The 21,323-nt window shown below is 38.5% G+C and overlaps 1 protein-coding gene across 1 annotated transcript in view; it reads left to right on the top strand.

Annotated features, from left to right (window-relative positions):
- LOC100642402 overlaps nucleotides 1-21,323 on the top strand; it is a 121,257-nt gene that overhangs the window by 73,097 nt on the left and 26,837 nt on the right. The window contains exon 2 of the mRNA XM_003396342.4: nucleotides 1,843-1,975. The gene's annotated coding sequence lies outside the window, so the exon portion shown is untranslated. The remainder of the gene's footprint in view (nucleotides 1-1,842; nucleotides 1,976-21,323) is intronic.

The following is a 21,323-nucleotide window of genomic DNA, read 5'->3' as shown; positions in this document are numbered from 1 at the left end:
ATCGAAATTAACCGTATCGTGGCATGCTTTCCTAGATACGGAATCAGATCGACGCGTTTCCTATTGTCTATGTTTCGTGTTTGGAGGACGTGTCTGCGGTCTAGACGGCCAAGCATTTAGTAAATCGGAGGATTGGTTCTTGTTCAATTTACTTAATTAGTAGTTAGGATTTTGCGTATTGGCTTACAAATAACATTGTAAAAGTAAATATTGGGAATTCTAGGTTATGAAACGAAATTTCGTTTTCCCGCCACTTGGTACAAAAGTTGGAGTTATTGTGAATCTTGATGACAAAAGTTTTATAGATGAGACAATCATCTGAATTCCTGAGGTAGATGGAGTTCCGCTCCCTTGAGATGTACCGTGACTCTGACCTATAATGATCCCCAATGTAATGTAATTACATGCATTCCGCCGGATATAATTCATCTCCATTCGAATATTCATGCAGTTTACGATTAATCGCTAATTAATCGGGGCGTATCCTTAATGTTACGTAATAATAATGTTACTATCATGTGTAAACTTGATAATTATCTTCTAATTCGCAATCAAAAATTTCCATACATAAATTGACTTCTCCGAGGACTATTACGTAACTGCTAGATGCATTTACGAAACATCTTGTAGCTTCTACGTGCATTTTCATGTCTATTTCAAACTTTACCAATATAATTATGCGCTGATTGTAGAGAACACTGTAAGTGCCAAGAAAAAAGTTTTCCAGGAAGAAAAGAAAACACGCATTAATGTAGTCCAAACTCATGAAAAAGAAAAATGTATGTGTAAAAAAACCTCTTGTGCCATCTCTTGGTTGTAAAGAAAACTCAATGTTTCGTTCATTTAGGGTAACTTATATAGATGGCATGTGCAAAGGTATAAAATAATTAACTAATGTTCATTGGCACTTTATTTTTTTCTATATAGACGACCTTGTGACGCTGTTTTGTAGAATTATGATTAACTATTTAGACAGGGAAATTGCATTTAGATTGTATAGCACAGCAATCTTATTGGCACGTAGAACATCTTCCAGTAAAAAAAAAAAAATAAAAATTTTTCAATTTTGGCACTTACAGTGTTTGTTACAAGCACTCTTCAATTATGCAATTTCAAAATATTTTATGTACACATGTAATGACACATAAATGCGCTTTCATAAGGTATTATAAGTATCCACGATAAGTAACACTTATCAATTCTCGATGTATTTAATTTCTCTTGTCGTGTAATTGTTTGTTTCATCGTACGTATTCCAATCTTCTCGGTAAATAGACAAGTGCGTGTCTGCCTTCATGAACGCGTTGTACTTTATTTTGTGTTTTATGTTCCACTTGATCGCGTTGTCGTGCAAGCGTGAGAACTGTAGCCTGTCATTGCGCGCGATTTTAATACTTAGCGTGTAGGGATCACCGTAATGGGCGACAGTAGAGTAATGGTCTTGAGGATAAAAAGGCGGCTAACAACGAGGAAAACGCCTCGTAAAAGGTAATGAATTTACGGACGCGTTTTCCCTAATATCACGCGCTATATTATGGCGCAACGCCAACCTCAACGAGCCTCAAGCAAAGGGAATGAAAAAGCGACGTAAAAATAATAAAAGGAAAAATAAACGCGTAAAACTTGACGTTAGACAAGCAGAGTGCGGAAACTGATTCGAAATGGCGCATGGACCGACGCCACGTATGAAAAGTGCGGCAACGTAATATCACAGTGATTAGTTGCCATGTAGAACAATTATTGTAGAATTAAACCGGCCTCAAGGGTAGTTGGCTTAGCGAATTACACTATGCTCAAAACGATTATTGCCGCATTAATTTCGTTTTATGCGCCTTGTTGCAGGTCCGAGCCGCGGAATAATTCGGTACAACGACTTCCCTCGCTTCCTTCTACGAAAACGGCCTCCTATTATTAGGTTTGCTGTTGAATAGCAGACGACCTCAATAAGCAAGACCGCCAACCCTATAAAAAACAAGTGGGTATACCTATAATTTATATATATATATATATATATATATATATGTACATTTTTCTTTCTCTACTTATACCTGCTTTCTTTGTTTCCTTCTTGGCCGAGACTTTTGTTCTTCTCTTTTCACATGCAGTGTGTTGTGCACCTTTTTCACGCAGGTCCAGCGCGTCTCGCGTCTCTGTGACTCGTTAACTCCTAACTTCTTTCAAAGGAAACGCTAGGCGCTCACCCCGTTATTCGACAGTAGAATCTTCTCCACTAATTTTTCTATTTTTGCGCTAGCCCGTGTGAAGTAATGAGCGCGAGAAAAATATTTCGCCGCGCCATGTTCTCTTTGAGAATTATTAACACGAACCTATACCCAAGCACACATCCCACACTCGAATTGTTTAGACAGATATTAAATAGCAATTAAACGCGTAGCTTCGATTTTTCTCGATTAAATTCCAATTTAGTTTCTCGATTTCCTAGATTGCGGTTAACAAACAGCAGGTATTGTAAGGTTATGTAAGGTTATGTAAGAGATCGGTTTGAGGTTATGTAAAGTTTTTCCTAAGAAACGCGAACGTTCTGTTTACTATTTCGTTGATATCAATCATTTAATGGAATTTTTGGTGCTTATTACGGAAACACGTTCTTCAACTCTCAATCTCTGTTTACACTCGAGCGATGTTCTTCTTCGTTCATTCTCACCCTTTCATTCTACCGCCTCCGAAGTTCCTCCAACCTCGAACCGAAAGCGCTGAAATGGGCGAAAGCATGCAAAGTGCGTTACGACGATAATGGGCGTAGTAAATAAGCAAGTGCAGGCTAAATTATAGCTGTCCCCCACCCCACATCCATCTTTGCTCCTGCTTAGGATGAGTGAGAGAGTAAAAGAGGGGGCAGCTGCTGAAACCACTTAACTTAACGAATCCTGCGGATAAAGGGTTATGCTTGGCTGCACAAAGGAGAACACTCGAAAAAATATAATTAAATGCTTTATTCATAATTCTCTTTCGTTCTCCGCTCTCTTGTTCGTCTTCCTCACCCTTCCAAATTTCCCCTCTATCTTGCATCTCGTTTTCTCCTCTCTCTCTCTTCTGTGTTTTTCTTTTTTTTCGACACGAATAGAAGGGTGCACGAGCCCGCAGATGCAAATGAATATAAAACAATTGTTCGGTCTGCCTCGGGAAATGCGACAAACGAGCGTGAGCACATTCGCGTTATTACGCACGAGAGGTGCATGAGAGGTCAAATTTATCAGAAGCACGAGAGAGACGCGCGTTCGTCTAGCTGCAGGGGGTGTGGGGATCAAGCGGATCGCCGAGCCAGTGTTAGAGGAAGGTAAGCAGCCAATGACAATATAGAGTTAGGGCAGTCGAGAAAAGTCACGCAGCATGTGAAACAGAGACACACGTACAACCGTGTGTAGGAATCCTCTGAAGTATCCTGGATGAATATCAGAGTTAACTATTCTGGCTGGTTTTAGTCCCGTTTTCCTGCCGCTCTCTTCTTCTCTGTCAGTTTGCCCGTCGAAATTACGTTTTCGAGTCACTCCACCGAACGCGATTTGCCTATGCATCGAAAGAGGGAGAGAAGTTGTTCATCCTCTATCGGCGGAATTTTTGCAATACGCTTTTGAATAGCCGCCATTGCTTGTGCTCGACTGAACGCCGAGCTTTTCAGCGGGACACAAACACACATATATATAGGAACCACGCAAGCAGAGAGACAAACGTGGACTTAGGGTGCGAGAAAGACGGAGTATACAGTGGATGGGGATTGTAGGGATGGGGAGAGAACGTACAGAGTGATAACTATTCCCTCCTGAAACTGTACGTTGCCTTGTTGCCTGCAGGAAGAAAAGCTGTTCTGGTGCAAATTGAACGGCACCGTCGAGTATATAATTTGCACGTAACAAATTCGTTACCGTGCCGTTTTCGTGGCGTTGATTAACCGGCTGTGTTTTCATATTAAATTCATGTTTACGATTTTCTATCGATTACCCTTGCAAAATATATAAATCGTTTTTATATGATCAAAATACGTGTCTTCACCGATTGAAATACATGTTTCGTCGGTTTTCAATTATCGATTAATCCGCCAAATGTTACTGTTTATCTACGAAGTTCCGGTTATTGTATTCAAACAGGTCGCTTAGTATTACACACATATACACGATAGTTGAAACGTATTTGATCGTAATTACGTACCTATAATGTGTGACTTGTGCGTCCACCCTAAGGGCCCATTCTCCCAGGAGTCTGTTGCAGAATCTTAGGCCAAACTAACGACCAGATACTCTATGAACTTCATCTATATCCCCAGTGTATTATCGAGATTAAAAAACATGTACATATCCGCTACATCGGTTCACCAATAGGAATACAAGTTCTCACCTCGCGAAAGCCATCCGATGAAAACACATAGGGGGCGTTGAAAGCAATGCAATGGGGTCCTCCATTCTGTTCTCGCTTTACTCTCTATTCGTGGCGGATATTTTCTTACATGGCACAAAGGGGACGAGCTGTTCGTAATAATTATTACCCTCTGCCACATATGTGCCACATCCAAAGAAACAGAGACGGACAAAAGGAGAGACGTGGAGAGGAGTGGCAAGGGGAAAAAGGAGACACAGTAGCGAAAGAGAGCAAATGAACGAGGGTTTGGAATAGGAGAGTGGTGGGAGCAGATAGAGGACATATACGTCGTCTAGTCTCGGTGTGTAGTCGCACGCGCCCCGGTATCGAACGAAAATGTCGGTGCAAGGAGCGAGAAAGAAGGATGGCAAGGAAAAGGGGTGTGAGGAGGGGGGCTATACGCGTAGCTTGGCAGATGGGTGCAAGAAAGACGAGAATACTGGGCGAGTCTGCTGCCGGCGAAACTGGCGTGATTCCAATGAACAGAGGAGGAAGAGAGAGAAATACACAGGTACATGTCGCGACACAAAACGGGTCCAGTCATTCTCGAAATAGGCGGCTGGAATGTCAGTTCTCGGTAGAGCGTGAGACAAAGACAGATGGATAGAAAGAAACTGGGGATAAAATAAGAGAGAGAAGATTCTACCTATCCGCACACTCTTCTCTTCTCTGCTGCTGCTGCTGCTGCTGCTGCTGCCGGGTCGTTCGTTCTGTTCTTGTTCCCTTCTTGATTCTTCGTTCTTTATAATACGAGCACAGGGAAGGAAAAGGCCACCCATGTCTAGGCCACGATCTTGGAAGACGCTGAGCAGCCAGTCGGCACAAAGGAGAGAAGAACGACAAGCGCGACAAGCGGGCCACCGAGAAAGATACCGATGGCATTTAATAGCTTACCTCAGGACGTTTTAGATAATGACTGGCTGGACCTCGAAGTGCCTTCTTTCGTTTGATTCCGACTGTGGCGCGGCGTGAGCAAGAGAGGCTATGTCGAGTGAGGGGAAAGAGAACGCAGACTGAAAGAGGGGAGAGAGACGAACACGAATAGATAGGCGAAAGGGGAAGTACGCCGCTCTCAGGGCTTGTTGAAAAGATGGGCGAAACAGAGAGAACGCTGGTGAAATGAAATGATTGATACCAGTCTTTTTTCTTTTTTCATTTTTCTTTTTTCTTTTTTATTTTTGTTCGTTTTGCCAAGGTCTATAAAACGCGACTGAAAAAGTAAAATTAATTGCACGCGGGAGTTATCGTTCTTTCGAACGGAAAAACGAGCGACGTGAATGGGCGGGTGTGAAATACTTTTTGCTCCATTGTTAGAACATTCTCGAAAAATGAGCGAATTCTTTTCTTCTCCGTGTTGGAATACATCTTCGGCGTATTCGCTACGAGGTTAATAAAATTATCGAAATGGAAATTAGATGTCGTCGACAATGTTCATTGATTGTTCCGGTAGTTTCTGCACCTCTATAACATTTGTACACATTGGTCTCCCAAGAGATGCGAGAAATAAAAGAATAACGAAGAAAATGGCAACTTTTGGCATCGCCGTTGTTCCGTTTCCACTAGTTTTTCTATACGCGTTTCTGAACTGACCAGTCCGACTAGAAAACTCGGTGAAGTGGGAAACACAGTGTTTAAACAAAACGAGGAAAAAAAACAGTTGCAAGAGAGAAACGTTTTCGCATTCGTTTAAATTGAAATCGCGGTGGAGCGCTCTGGCTGAATGGTGGGAAGCGCTGAAAACGTTTAAATTCGCGATAGTGGTTGGCAAACTTGTCTCTTGCGTTCACCTTCCTTTCTTGAATTAAAGTTTTTTCGTGCGCACGGCTACTTTTTATTTCGCATATATGTTTTTCGTAACAACCGCTCGTTCTTTTCTTTTCATTTTCTATTTTCGCAATGACAACTCTGTGTTTGTTACATTTTTCGTTAATAATAGAAAAAGTCTGGCAAAATAGAGACCAGAGGTGACATTTGGCAACTCTGACGAATCCTGTGCTTGACAAAATGCGCTACTAATAGCCGTTCCCGTATTTCTCGTAGATTTGTTTCGAGCGAAGCGTAGATGAATTATTAAACTCATGATTGAAGCGCCGAGAGTATATGAATAATCGTAGTTTCTACTCTGAATGATAAATCTCTATTGTCGTAAAATTTATAACCGACTGCAGACTAAAAAATATTGTACGAATATTGGTACTTGTTAATATTCATTTATACAGTAGTTGGCGAAAGTACTGCAACGCTTATAGAAAGCTTTTATGAATATATATATCAGATGTGTTACACAAAACATTTTGAATTTCCATTAACACTGTAATGGGACCCGATTGTCGTGATTGTGTTGCTAAAATTTGAAACAAATTTGACAATGGACTTATTTAATGGATATCTAATGCAAGTATCGCAAAAATATTTGAACACACAGTTATTATCCATTACATTAAAAACCTCAATGTTCAGGGACATCATTTTTTATAATTATTACGTGTTTAAGATGGTTGCTCATGCTGTATATTGATTTTTTTCCTAAGTGTGTATATGAAGGCTAAAAAGGAAGCACTCAGCAGACCTCACAAAGGATATAACCTAGCAAACGCGAGGATGGTACCTCGCTGGGGGTAGCCACCTACATGTTAATGTAACTACTAAAAAATTCGACCTAATGTCCAAATTGGACAAATTATGAATATTAAGAAATAAATAAAAAAAAAGTATGTATATACCTGTAATAAATATCTTATAACTTCTGTATACAGTTTCAGATTAGTTTCGAACTTAACCAACATAATCATGACAATCATTTTCATTGCAGTGGTAAAATAAATTTCCAAAGGTTTCGTGTGACTTATACAATATATATATATATCCAAATTTTCTATGGTAGGTGCCAACGTATTTTCATTAACTGTATATATATATATATATGATTGCATTGTTTCAATTTAATTCAGAAGCAAAAGTTTATGACGAAACTTTGTCATTAAACTTACAATAGGGTTTGAAAAACAGTACCCTATACATTTGTTGTAGCAAGAATATAACCTCGGATATCACGGACACGTATAATAAAATAAAGTTGCTTTTAAGCGAGGGAAACTTAGTGGTACGTGATTTGCAGTTTATTGGCGATCGACGAAAAAACAGAGTGCTACGTGATCTGCGGTTCACCGACGTATGACAAAAAGGTTCGTAACAGGCAATTCACACTTTGCCATGAACTAAAAAACGTACCATGGTATATGATCATAGATGTCGCGAGGAACGAATAAGTAATCCATAAAATCGTATAGTATGTTAGTCACGATTTGTATAAACTGTTAATACTACGTGACATATTCATCGCAAAAAGAAAATCGTACTATACTACGTGTTTTGTGCATGTGACGTCGTACATAACCTCTGATCGACTTCGTTTCGCAATGTTTACAGGTTACAATTTTTTGCTGATTCCTTAACCAAATCCCGTACGAGGTCAACTCGAACACATTTTACGTACCTATTAGATGTAGATAAGGGTAAAAAATATTTCGCACGAGATTTTATATGTTAGAGATACACCACCATTTATAAGTATTTTGGCACCTAATGCAGTTCTCTAAATATAAAAATAGTACATTTTGCCTCTTGCCATGACTGGAAACAAGTGCTCTGTTAAATTTTAAACTGAAACGAGGAATATACCTGTATCATTCAAGTTCCATGTTTACTTGTAGTGAATAGATGACACTTCATAGAATCTATAGAAACTTCTAGAGTGTGACTAGAATCATATATTTCAATTGCTCCACTGTTCCAACATTGAACATACTCACTTAATGTCATTTAATTCAAGTGTCTGTACTAATTTTCATCCACCTTTAATTACGGCTCTTTTAGTTGTATTGAGTAATATCAATTACTGTTTTTATTAATATGTACTAACCATGTACAATTCCTTGAGATAAGATCCAGGGGGAAAATTAGATTAAAAAGTTTCATTTGAAGTATGTCTGTACATATTTGTAATAATTTAGAATTATGTAGTTATGATCGGTACTGTACACGTGGAACAGAAGGCGTAATGCATCTGCTTTGTGATGTAATAATAATGCGCAGGAGTGTTCCAAATAGTTTGCGCTGTTATCCCGGACGGAAATGAACGCAACCATTTAAGTCTTGGTAGAAAGTGTAGACACGAAATCATTAACGCGATACATTACTGTCGGTTCACGTTAAGAGAAGTTACATCGTGTTACTAAGGTAGCCGGTAATCTCCTTTCTTTCCGTTTTCACCTTTTTCTCATGGTACGAGTAAGATGCACTTATGTCACCGGTTCTTTGCTTTATTATACGAACATATTACCCATTTATCGTAGCATCGCCACGCGAGCGACTACTACTTACTAACAAATGCGTATAACGTGTAATTGACCCAAACGATAACGTGATCTGCTACAATCGTGGGAATATGTTAATGGAGAGAAATCTCTTCCCATTAGGTTCAGTCTACCTGTATTCTTAGCTATTAAGGGGAAGAGAACAAGAAAACAAAAATCTCTCTTCCAGTGCTTTCCTAGATGTCTGTCCATCGCAGGATCACTGCACTCTTCATCGCGTATTCCGTTCTTAGCTTCTCGTTTCCTTTCTATGGCTTCTCCGCACCATGGTTAATCGCTATGTAATTGTAGTCAAGAATCCAATTTCACCTCAGACATTCTGCTTCCATTTAGATTTTCCATAATGTGTATGAGAAAAGTACCTTCATTTATTTGGTATGAAGAAAATCCCTAGGATAATTCCCTAGGCGTTAAATTAAATTCAGAGACCAATAATATATCTATAATCTATTATATTGAATATATCATAAAATGAATTGCATGGTATTTTTGTAAATGCGTTATTACATTCTCCTACAGTAGCTCACGAACGTACAAGTTATAACTATATCAGCACATGTTATAGGAAACTTTTATATGTATATATATATTGTGTGTGTTATATAAAATATTTTAAATTTTATTGCATGTTAGGATAGTTCTCGCGAGCCGTTATATATCCATAACGTGTCTTTGATGCCTTTGTTCGATGATCGATTCGTTGGCAGGTTTCAAAAATTAAGTTGCATCTATCGCAAAAAAGAAAATTCGATTTGCATGCATCGTCGATAAATCTTGTTGTTGATATTTCGATACGTGTATTTTTCTCGCTCTTGCTCTCTCTTTCTTCGTTCGAACAGTTACCAAATTGCAGCCTACGGGGGCAAGCCGATGTTTCATCGTATAATTCGCCGAGAAGCAAAGTCGCGAATCGCGCGTCGATATTATCTTCTCGCGGCCGATATTATCAACCTGTGGAAGCAATCCACGTGCAGGGTAGCGCGTCTCGCATGCATAAACTTTGTATACACACGGGGCTGAACTGTGTGCAACGATCCCCGTGGCAAAAAAACGGCAAACGCGAATGTGTATGTGCGCTGGAGCGCGTAACTCGAGGCATAGTCGATAATTCGATGCACGTGTGTACGATCGACACGAGTGTCTCTGGTGTATTTTTCGATAATATTCTCGAAAGAAATCCTCTTCTGGCATGTAACGTAACTTGATACTGATTTTTTTATCGAAGAATGGTAATGCGTTCCCATAAAATAGATGTTTTACAATTCGTTGTAGTTAGTAAATTTGCAAAATGTCAAAATCGAAACAACACAAATTTGGAGCGTTTCTGGGATTTTGTTCCTCGAAATAAACCCATTTTTGACGTGTAACGTAACTTGATATTGATCTTTCATCGAAAAACGACGATCTTCCTATAAAATAGACAATATTTTGCAATTTGTTATATTTAATATTGAATTTTTAAAATTGAAATAATACAAATTTAGTTTGAACAAGGAACAACAAGGTTTTGTTCTTAACAATACGTTTCGTCGAGATAATTGTATCGGATGTATGACTGATAGAGTAGCAAGCCGAAGTGACAAGTAGTATAGTTTAAAATTGTGGCGTCAAGTAGTAGTATGTATGATATAACTAGTGACCGAGTTTTTTTTTATGTTGTTTCGTACGTACAGTGTTCTTTTCTTGTTTGAGTTTACGATTTTCCTCTGTGATTTCTAGCTGTGGACTGGATCGGTTACAAGATTTAAGAGCGAACTACCAAACACGTAAAGCAAAGTTTGAAATATGAGCATAGGATCTATCTTTTGACAGACACACCGGTACCATCGGGATTTCTGACTCCAGATTAACTTCGAATCTGGCTTATTGTATTTTCTGCTCGGCCGTATACAATGCTTTATGTGCACCACTTATGTCCAAAACTATCGAACTAAACGCTTTACAGCTGAAATATGATTTGCCAGATGGCGACACCTCTCCTGGAATAATGGCTACCTGCATGAATGAAACATCGAATTTCATAATGATTAAACTTCTTTAACTTTCATGAATTCTCAATATTGTATAAGATTTAGTTCCTCTAATAATTTTCCGCTTAAAATTAACATTCTGAAATATATTATGAACAACCCGGTTCCTGTGCTATATTTTAACGTTCTATTTTAAACAGAACACTATCATACTAAATATGGGTGACGCTCTTCTTGTTCGAGTTAATTAAATATAGGATATTATATATAGAATATACAACATAAAAATATTAAAAACACATTATACCATACTATTTATTAATTTATATTCTGGATAAAATATTACATTATTCCTATGTTGCATGGTATTCGTTCAAACATTTCAAACACATTTGAGGTGATTTTGGACACTTCGAACAATATGTTGTAGTTTTTTTTACCTTTTTTCTCGCAATTTGATATGCAACAGTTTGCCTCTTCTTCTCATAACATAGGGCGCGCATCCTTCTTATAGGATTGCCCTGCTGATTCTTATGAATCTCCAAGTGGTGAGACACCTTCTTCATTTTCTTCCGATGGTTGTCGAACTGTATTTTCTGAGGACACATCGGACCATTCGGAAGCGAGAATTTCCCGAAATTTGTTTATCTGTATGTTTTTGTTTGTAGCTGTTTGGTACACAATTAGAGCATTTACTGCAGTTGTTCCTAAGAGTATGGTAAATGTAGTGCTAGTTTTCGATACTACTTGATGCTGATACTGGTCACTTCTGTCAATACCAGTTTTTTCATTATTGGATACAATTACCGTCAAAGGTTTCTGTTTCGGAGGACGTCCGCGATATGTAGAATTCGAGCTCGAAATCATAATGGGTCATGGTTTGTTGATAATATTCTAACATCTCGAACATCTCTCCATTTGAGCATCACAATACCGTTCTTACCTTCTTGTGATTTTTTCAACGGGTAAAACATTACGGAATTTGGCATATATTTTTTGTTGTGCCGTACAGTTCCAACGTCATGCGTCTAACGTTCTGCGTACCGACGGTCGGATTTGGACCTCGCGGGAAACTTAGCCAAATTACGCTGGGCGACCAACGTGTTAATATAATAAATTCTATGATCTTGTCGATATTATCGATAATATTATTCAGTTATTGGGGACAAAGATGGTTATGTCATGCATAGTGTTCGTAAAAAGAATATTTTTGATCGGTCGACTTCTTTATTAATACCTAATAACTTCATGCTGATACTATCCACGCACAACATTATTTGTTTACGCAGAATAAATGTGGTTGTCCCACACATGCTGTTTATATGAAAAATAGCTTCAATACTTTGGACGCGTAGCGAATACCGCGTGCGAAACAGTCTAACCACAAACATAAGTGCTATTCGCACGTTAAACCGCATTGCTAAGTTACAATTGAGTACCTCTTCAATGAGCTTACACTCATGAGCATTATACGTACAATAGATCGTGATAATTATTGTTATATGGGAACTTATCCTTGAGTAGTGCTTAGTTTATATAATCACTTCGACATATTCATCCTTCATAAAGATTCGATCCCCATTTTTTGAGCCCCTTCTTTAGGTTCGTTCCCTAACCTCTCTGTTCGTTAAGCTCTTCATTTTTTAACGATATTTATTTCTTTTTTCTTTGTGCACTTAGGATACAATGTACAATATTAATAATATGTACAATTCGCTAATTAAATTTGTCAGTAACATAAACGATATTTGACAATTTTAATGAAGCCAGCCGGTGATAATAAAAGTTGAAACATTTAATAATTACAGGACGTAAATACAACGACAGTGATTAAGATAGGACAAAGCAGCGTAGTAACTATCCTAAGTACACGTTCCGTTTTTTATTTCTTTTTGTTTTTTAATCACTAGTCGTGTACGACACTCCCATCTGACATGCTGAGTAATTCGAGAGGGAACAGAGCGATTTTTTCGTACGGCGGATCGTGACGAGGCCAACGAAAATAGCACCCTACAGAGACAATAGCGCGTGACGATCTTAAGGTCAATGTACAGAATTTTATAAACCGTCCTTTCATCGATAGGACACGTTGCACTTCCGTCCTTTCTTCCCTTCTTTCATATTTTTTCTCTCACTTTTTATTATTTCACTGTTTATAACCTTCGAGCAAAAAACGTTGATGAGTTGCCATTTTAGCGAGTATAATACGTTTATCTTGGCGATTTTATGATAATTAATTACCCGTGCAATTACGCGGAGCCTTTTTAAATTTCGAACAGACAAAACATTTTAACGAACGGACAAATCGTCGCGTCGCGTCGCGTTGCGTCGATTTGGGCGAATAACGGTAATCGAGAAATCTGTGGCCCTCCCCTTTATCGCATTTATTTCCCAGACGGAAAAAAACGTATCGTGCCATTGAAGCCCGAAAAGCAAAAAGAGTAATAATAAAAAAATTGCATTCCATGGAAATATCGTACCGGTTATGAATTACAAAAGAGGATAAAAATGCATTTTATTTCCATAAATTTTCTGGAAATTCCTGCTGTATTAAAAAAAAAAATCGTTTCTGACTTGGTTCGAAATACACGATTAGTACATTCGATGTTTCCGAGTCGTGACTAAAAAAATATCGCACTCACCCTGAGTACATGGGGAGGTAATGCGAGAAAAAAAAGGACGTGAAATCTCTCGAAAACATGATTATCGGTTCCCTGGTAGATTAAAGCAAAAGAACAAAAAAAGGAAAAGACCAGACGCGCATAATACCGACGTGGGAGCCTGAAAAGCGTGTAATTGTGCTACGGATATACGTGTGGCCTTCTCTCTCTTATGGGCGTCGGCGTCTGAGGGTGCAAAACTGTATACAAGATGAAGCGGCGCCGCTTTGTTGCGTACCTTCACCGTGCTCCTACAATTAGACAAGCCCTCGTACTCATTTTGGTTCTCCGCGCTTGGTATTCTTACAGAACGATGAAAGAGCGAAAGGAAAGAAACACGGGCCGGTGAGAGCTCCGAGAAAACGACGAGAAGCGATTCCGAGAAAAGGTAGACGCGTCTGTGACTTGAGGCGTATCGTGTTTCGCCGGAGTCGCGCGACATGTGTACATATAGCGTCCTGGCATGACCTAACCTCCAATGTCATCGTGTATCGTGGCCACTTAATAGATGCTTGTATGTTATCTTTGTCTGTTGTTGTTTTTTCGTCCATAGAGATACGTGGAATAAAAATTCGCGCCTTGCTGCATAACCTAACCTCGAACATGTATTGTGCATTGCGATTACTTACTCGATAGTCGAATGCTGTATTCATTTGTTGTTTTATGGTTTGTGGACACTTATAGAATCTCTAAAGTATATGATCTTCTAAATATAATAAAACAGTCTACAAAATGATTTCAAAAGTTAATCTTGTCTTTTTTTGTTTTTAAGAGTTGAAGTATCGTTTATATTGAAAACATAAAGATGTTGTGAAAATAGGATGAACTACTTATCTCGTTGGTCGAACATGTTGAAGGATACGGAATTTGCGAATAAAATAATTACCAGGATTTTAAAAAAGTGAATATTTTCAAATTTAGCGAATACGTTTAAATATCGAATGTTCTTGGCAACGCACTGAATGTTGAATTGTGATCTTTTTCCGCTTCTATTCGTTCGTTAATAGCTACTGAAAATTACCGATACTATATTACACCAAAATCAATAATCAGTTGTTGGATCCGTTACAGGATAGGTTCAATTGCTACAGTTTGCTCGCGACATTGCAAACACTGACAGTCAATGGTCAGCCGTTCAAACAATTCTGCATGGTGGTCGTTGTTAATTTGTCTGTTGGTTTGATCGAAGGCTGGCAAACAATAAATTAACCATAATTACCTCCTTTCCGTGACAAAGGGGAAAAAGTGTTGACACGTATATAGATTTGTATGCGTTCGTACGCGATTCGCTACTGCGCATTATCCCTACTTTACTCCCCAACCCGGGAAGAACCCAAGTGTACTATGCGAAACTATTTGTATAAACACGACACGTACATGCGAAAATGGGGAATATTGTTTGAAAACAAAATAGAATGGCCTTTGGTATGCGTAACTTAATAAAAGTAGCTATAGTTGAAGCTGTGGCGTGACCTCGATGCATCGGTATATGTGCTGCAAATTTAATTGAAATATCACAAAAGCTCGCGGATTCTCTTTAGTTTCGCGGAGGATAATTAAAAACCATACTATGTCGCGCTCATAATATTCATAAATATTGCTTAATATACAGCAAGGCAAATACGAGGCAAATACACACACACACACACACACGAGCTCGAGGTTTCCGTTGACCAAATGAGAAACTCTCGCGGAATTGTTTAAGGAGGATGATGAGTGAGGGAAGGTGAGGGTGAAACAAATCTATTTACACTGACAAGTTAAATGAAGTTAAAGTGAATTGAAGATCTCGAGGTTGCGATAATAATTTGTCATTCAGGCATGTCTGGAATGATTTCGAGAAATCGTACTTTCGCGAGAAACTGTTCAACCGTGAATTACGTTGTTCGAAGAAACGGAAACGTGTATATGTACGTGCTATAGTTCACGAAAGCATTCCAGCACTTACGGAAATATTTGAATATACTGCATGCATATACTACATATACTAAATGTCCTGTAACTTCTATATGCATTGTCAAATTAGTGGAAACAAAGCAAGCTTTACACCTAATCTTTTTTTCGAATAATCAAATTTGGATAATGGAATATATGATACAATGAAATAAAAAATAATGAATATATCTCGAACAGCGAATTGTCTGAGAGACAATTGTATGTAAAATTTCAAATGTGTATACATTGTATATACTTCGACGACAGTGACGTTATGTCTCACGCTACGGTTCCTTCGATTGCCAACTAAAGAGGGATTGAAATCTTTTTTATCGAGCTCGAAATTTCATGAGTTTCCAATGACTCTGGGTGATCGCTGAACCGGGACCACATTTCACCTAATTCCACGGAGAACTCAGTTCGTTTATAGACAGGCAGTATGTTTGCCCTAAAACCGCCCCAACGATTTCTTTTATTGGTGCGTTCCAGCGTTCATCGATCGTTTCCGCGTAAATGAATGTCGATTAATGGAAATGCCAGTTTCGATCGTAAAACAAGTTGTTCGAAAAAGAGGAGAAAATAATCTGAAACATCCAATTCGGTTAAATATCGGGTTTATCTATAGTTCGATCAAACATATATATCACGTATAAATCCCGGAATGGTATTAATAATTCTAACACAAGTCAATTACGTTTAATACGGAACAGGATGGAAACGCATTTACCGATCGTTATCAGATGACAATTTATCTACGCGAGTCCGACATTTCAAGTAAACATATATATAGTTACGATATTATAGATCTTCGCACACACGTGTGTTCAGCACGTCCCTATCACAGATTGCAGTTCAATTGAAATCCTCGAAACATCTTCGTGCCACCTGAAGAAAAACAAGATTCCAATAAAAGAAAATTTTTTGCCTCGAACTGTGTGAAACTTCTGTCACGTGACACTGTAGCGAAGTGCTTCCTTTTTTTTTTTATTACAAAACAAGAAGTTTCGCCGTGGCACGATGCAGTCCTTTTCCGTAGAAGGAAATTGTGAATCGAGCTAGCCAACTGAAAATTCCAACTCGTCGAAAGAGCTTAATAAAGAAAGTTGGTAAAGTCTTCGGGAGGTTTCGGCGTTTTGTCGCGTGGTTAAGTGACGCAAAGGAACTAGGTGTTTGTCGATGGATCCGCAGCATAGCGTTGGCCACCGTCGTTATAGAAGAAATTCCAACGGCGAAGCTCACGCCGGCTGGTTAGAATAAGGGCTCGCATTAACTTCCTGAACTCGGCGAGTATCGCCGGCTTAATGAAATTCTCCGTCTGCTAGGAAGACTCTGGGAACAACTTCGCGTCTTTATCGCGAAAACGGCCGAGGGAAGCTGCCAACTCCATTTAGGGGAGCTGCTATCATTGCGCAGTCCAGATATGCCGGCAGGTCGTTACGCCCCCAAGCAGTAAGCATTACTACACAAGTAAGGGGTCGCGTTTGCGATGTTCACGATGTGCGCGCGATCTATCTTGCCCGAGGTGTTTGTATAAAGGTAACTTAACGATAAATATATGCAGACGCGCGTGAAAGGAACGAAGCCAGAGAAAGCGATGCGCAGAGTACACCGCGGAATGCAAGAAGCATAGCGAGGCGAACGCGGGCACAGGGCGACTACAGTTTGACACACTTCGTTTGCGCCATCTAGGATTCTCTCGGGCTGAACTTCGTTTGGTTTTAGGTCACATCGAATTTGTGACTTATTTTATAATATATACGATTTGCCTGAAGCGAAATTTTTCTTGCTCCTCCTTTAGTTTCGTGTCTTTTTCCATTACGAGCACTTCAATAAAGAAACAGACGTAATCGAAAACGATCAAATGTATAATTTTTTTTCTCATCAGACAGCTATCTTAACGCACTCTGGTGTCACGCCTCGACATATCAAATGGTCCGAATAAAATTGCGTTGGCTGCGTCTCGTTGCTAATTCGTGTTTACACTCGCTGTGGTATTGGTCGTATCTTGAAAGATAACACAGCCTCAGAGTACGAATTACGATGTTACGAAGGCTGTAAAATGAGAATGTTTGTTGCTATAACAAAGAAAGAGCTTGTAAATAGATCGAATCGGAAATATGTAAAATAGCGTCGTTAACATTCATGGAAATCGTTCGATTACGATTTGTACCTAATGGACGTTATAGACGTTTACGGCTGCTTTAATCCATTTTCATTTTGTTCCCTGTTTTATGCTTGGTGCGAGTGAGAACAGGGAAGAGAATACCAGTGAGCATTCCGGTGGTAACGTTCAGGGAAAACAAATCGTGCGTCATGTAGGTGAGAAGTTCAACAGGTTGAGAAATAGAAGACCTTAGATTCAGCTGGTGGTCTGAAAATTGGAGAAAGAGAGAGAGAGAAATGTCTTGCTTTTCTTTCCTTTCTTCCCACTTCCTCCACTTCTACTTTCACTCATCTTCATTTTCTTAGATTCTTTTCATTCTTCTTATTTTACTTTTTGTTTCTCATGTTTCTTTTTTGCCTTTGATTCCCACCTTATCTGCTTTTACATGTGCCAGTTTTTACATATATATATATATATATATTTCCTTCTACGTCTTTCTTTACCATCTTTTCTTTGGACTACTCTTGTTTCTTACTTTTTTCCTCACCACCGTTGTTCCTCATATATCTTAATAGTTCTGAAACGATTGCTCTCTAGCACTGGTTATGAGTTACCTAATCTGAAATTGCTTGTCAATTATTTTTCTTATATAAAGAAATGCTTTTTTCTTCTTGTGTGAAGGAATATTTTGCTTTTTTTTATAAAGATACAAAGGTTACCTTGATGTTTTTAATGGCGATTAGAAAGAATATTTGAACGTTGAATAAAATCTAGTAAGATATATGCGGTTAAAAACCAATAATTATCGACATATATCTTTAAGTGGTCTAATCATCCTTGATACTATACAATCTTTTGTTTGAAACTGTTCTTCTCCTAACCGCTATTTGTCTCTATATACCCCATATTTCTTATTGCCATCCTCGCTCTTCTTGAAATTTCAAAATGTTTTCAATAACACTCGTAACATATTCACAATACCTTCCTACGAATGTCCAAATATTAGATTGTCCCAAAAGTTTCTTTCGTTTCATAAGGAAATAATAGATGCACAGTAGATGCATTGTTCCAATAGAATAAAATGGATCATACGTAATTCAACAAAATAATATTAAACAAAAAATATTGTGCATCTATTATTCCTTACAAAACGAAAGAATCTTTTGGGATAAGCTAATACTTTCGTGAGTTACTGTAAGTGACAGTGTTAAATGACTCACCCTATATATATTCTCTCTTAACGTTTGTCTCTTTCTTCGTCTCACGTTTCATACCACAGTGCTTTTCCCTTTTACGCGACCATGTTATTCAACACTTTCTTTCAGTATTTTCTTCCCTTCTTGTCCCTTTTCCGAACTGCATCTCCTTTTGCGCCAATCTTTCAGCGACCGTAACCCTTCGACGAGTTCGAACAGTTGGGTACCCCCGGGAGTACCTCCTACCGAGGTATTGCCAACCCCTTCGAGTAGCACTCGTAACATCTCACTAATACCTATTATATTAAACTCTCGTTGCGAAAGGGGCCATTGTAAAGGCCTTTGTTAAGTGCAAACGCACAAAGCCAATTTGAAACGGTACTTTAATCAAAAGTCGTCATAGTAACCGGTAGATCGGCGGTGTGCACGCACCCGATTAAAGCGAAACGATTGGAAGAAAATATTTGTGTCCCCGCGGTGATTTACACTGGCCAATTAAACGATAGGATAGCCTCCAGACCTGAAGGGAGATGAGGCATTAATACCTCGTTCAGATTGCGTTTAAATGTAATTTTTAGTGCGTTGAAAACGTATCCATGAGCACTTTCGCTGACTAAATATTTATTCTCCTTTCAGCGTGTCATGCTTTGCGCGCGGTGTTTTTGTTCACGCGAGACTGTTTGCCTTGCGTCGCCGTCGTCGTCGCCATTGTCGACACCGCTTCAGAGCAACGACTAGTTTTTCAATGCTAATTGACATAACGACTATTGTTTTCACGGCTGTAGTTACGTAAATTCTAACCTAAATTGAAATACTGGTATGATTGTGTTAACAAACGTAGCGTTAGGATAATGTAAATAATTGTAGAGATTGCTGACAAAAGTAGACGATATTTACATTGTGTCATTCTAGACATCGATACAATGGAGAAAGTTTATGTACAAAAATGTCGTTTGAGGTTATCTTTCAAATTGTAAACAATCTGATTTCACGCTAGAAATACACTATTTTCATCGCCACCCTTGTTCCTCATATATCTTAATGGCTTTGAAACGATTGTTCTCTAGCACTAGTTATGGGTGAGTTACCTAACCTGAAATTACTTGTAAATTATTTTTCTTATATAAAGAAATGCTTTTTTCTTCTTGTATGAAGAAATATTTTGCTTTTTTTTTATCAAGATACTAAGTTGCTAAATATGTCTTTCTACTTCACTCACGCTTTGCGTTTCTCGCTATGAAGAAACAAATGACAGTAGAATTTTTAAGGTTATATCAGACTTAGAAATATGACGTGTCAGTGGAATGATTGAAAAAGAGTGCAAATGAGTTGTTGCGTTAACGTTGTCCCTTTAATAGGTTAGGTGACTAAGAATACTTAATGCGGAGTTTTAGCAGAATCGTCCCTTCGTGGAATCCCCTAAAACTCCCCATTAAAATTCAATTCCCAACCTCAGCATCGAGGACGATCAACGATAAACTCGATGTTCCCTAGAAAAGGTTTTAGATTTTTATCGGGGGCGTGCTAGCGGCACAAGAACAATATCATCGAAAGTAAATTCATACCTCGTGGGAAAGGAATGCACAGATACTGCGAAGCAGGGGAAGAATCCATCGTTGGTTGTGGAGAAACGTAGAAAGGGAAGAGAATAAGAAGAGAAGTAGTAAGTGGTGGGAGTAAGGGTAAAAGAAGCAGACGATGAAAGAAACTAAGAAGCAAAAGAAGTACAAGTAGAAGAAGCAAAAGAGGAAAGAAATAAAGAAAGAAAAGAAGAAGAAGAAGAAGAAGAAGAAGAAGAAATAGCAGTGGCGTCGTGCCAACGATCGATTGCAAGTATATAGCCGTGTGGCTTTGGGTTGAACATCGAGGAAGCAACTCGTAGGGAAAGCGTATATATCCGGGATACACGTTCGCGGAGTGGTCGAGAGGGGGTTAATAAAACCTGTCTGCACTCTCTGTATGCACTGCAGATCTAAAGTAAACGTAGTCTATGCCTGTACCACCAGACAAGTTGCGTATCGGCAGTCTTCTCGTTCCTCTTCGCTCTGTCCTTTCCCTTTCCGCTCCTCACTATCTACTCTTTCCGTGATACTCCGTTTTCTCATTTTCTCGAAATTGTTTTCTTCTGTTTATCTTTTCCCCTGTGTACTCTCTCTGTTTCTTCCTCTCTCTCTCTCTCTCTCTCTCTCTTTCTTTCTTTTCGTCTATATCCTGTTTTTTTTCAACTTCGTTTACTTACCTTCAGTCGGGCAGGTCATTTTGTCTCCTTCAATCCTTGATTCATAAACTTCAGTTTTTTTTTTTTGATTAAGATAAAATATAAATTTCATTTTTTAACCTTTTGCACATAGTTGGTTCCATTATTTTCTTGGCCAACTCTAAGTTTATTCTGGCTTAGATATTTTATAGGTTAGATTGCTTTTCTAATATGATTTATAATTTATTCTTTTCTTATAATTTTTAATATATTCTTGACCTATGAATCCTGATTTCATCTCTTTTGGTTTTGATACTTCATAAGTTAGACACAAAAAAGCTTTTTACACTTATTTAAAATTCAGTCTGCACTGTTTTAGTCTTCAACGAGTAATACGTAAAATAACTTCTCAAAAGAAGAGGTTGAAGAAAAGTGTTTTCATCATATCAATGATGATCTAATAGTCTAAAGTCCAAAGGGTTATTCCGTTCTTTTGTTTGATTCCTTCTTT

Source organism: Bombus terrestris, chromosome 7 (genome assembly GCF_910591885.1).
Source record: "Bombus terrestris chromosome 7, iyBomTerr1.2, whole genome shotgun sequence".
Taxonomy (NCBI): Eukaryota; Metazoa; Arthropoda; class Insecta; order Hymenoptera; family Apidae; genus Bombus; species Bombus terrestris.
Note: the sequence above shows the minus strand (reverse complement) of the source record. Positions and strands in the feature narration are given on the sequence as shown.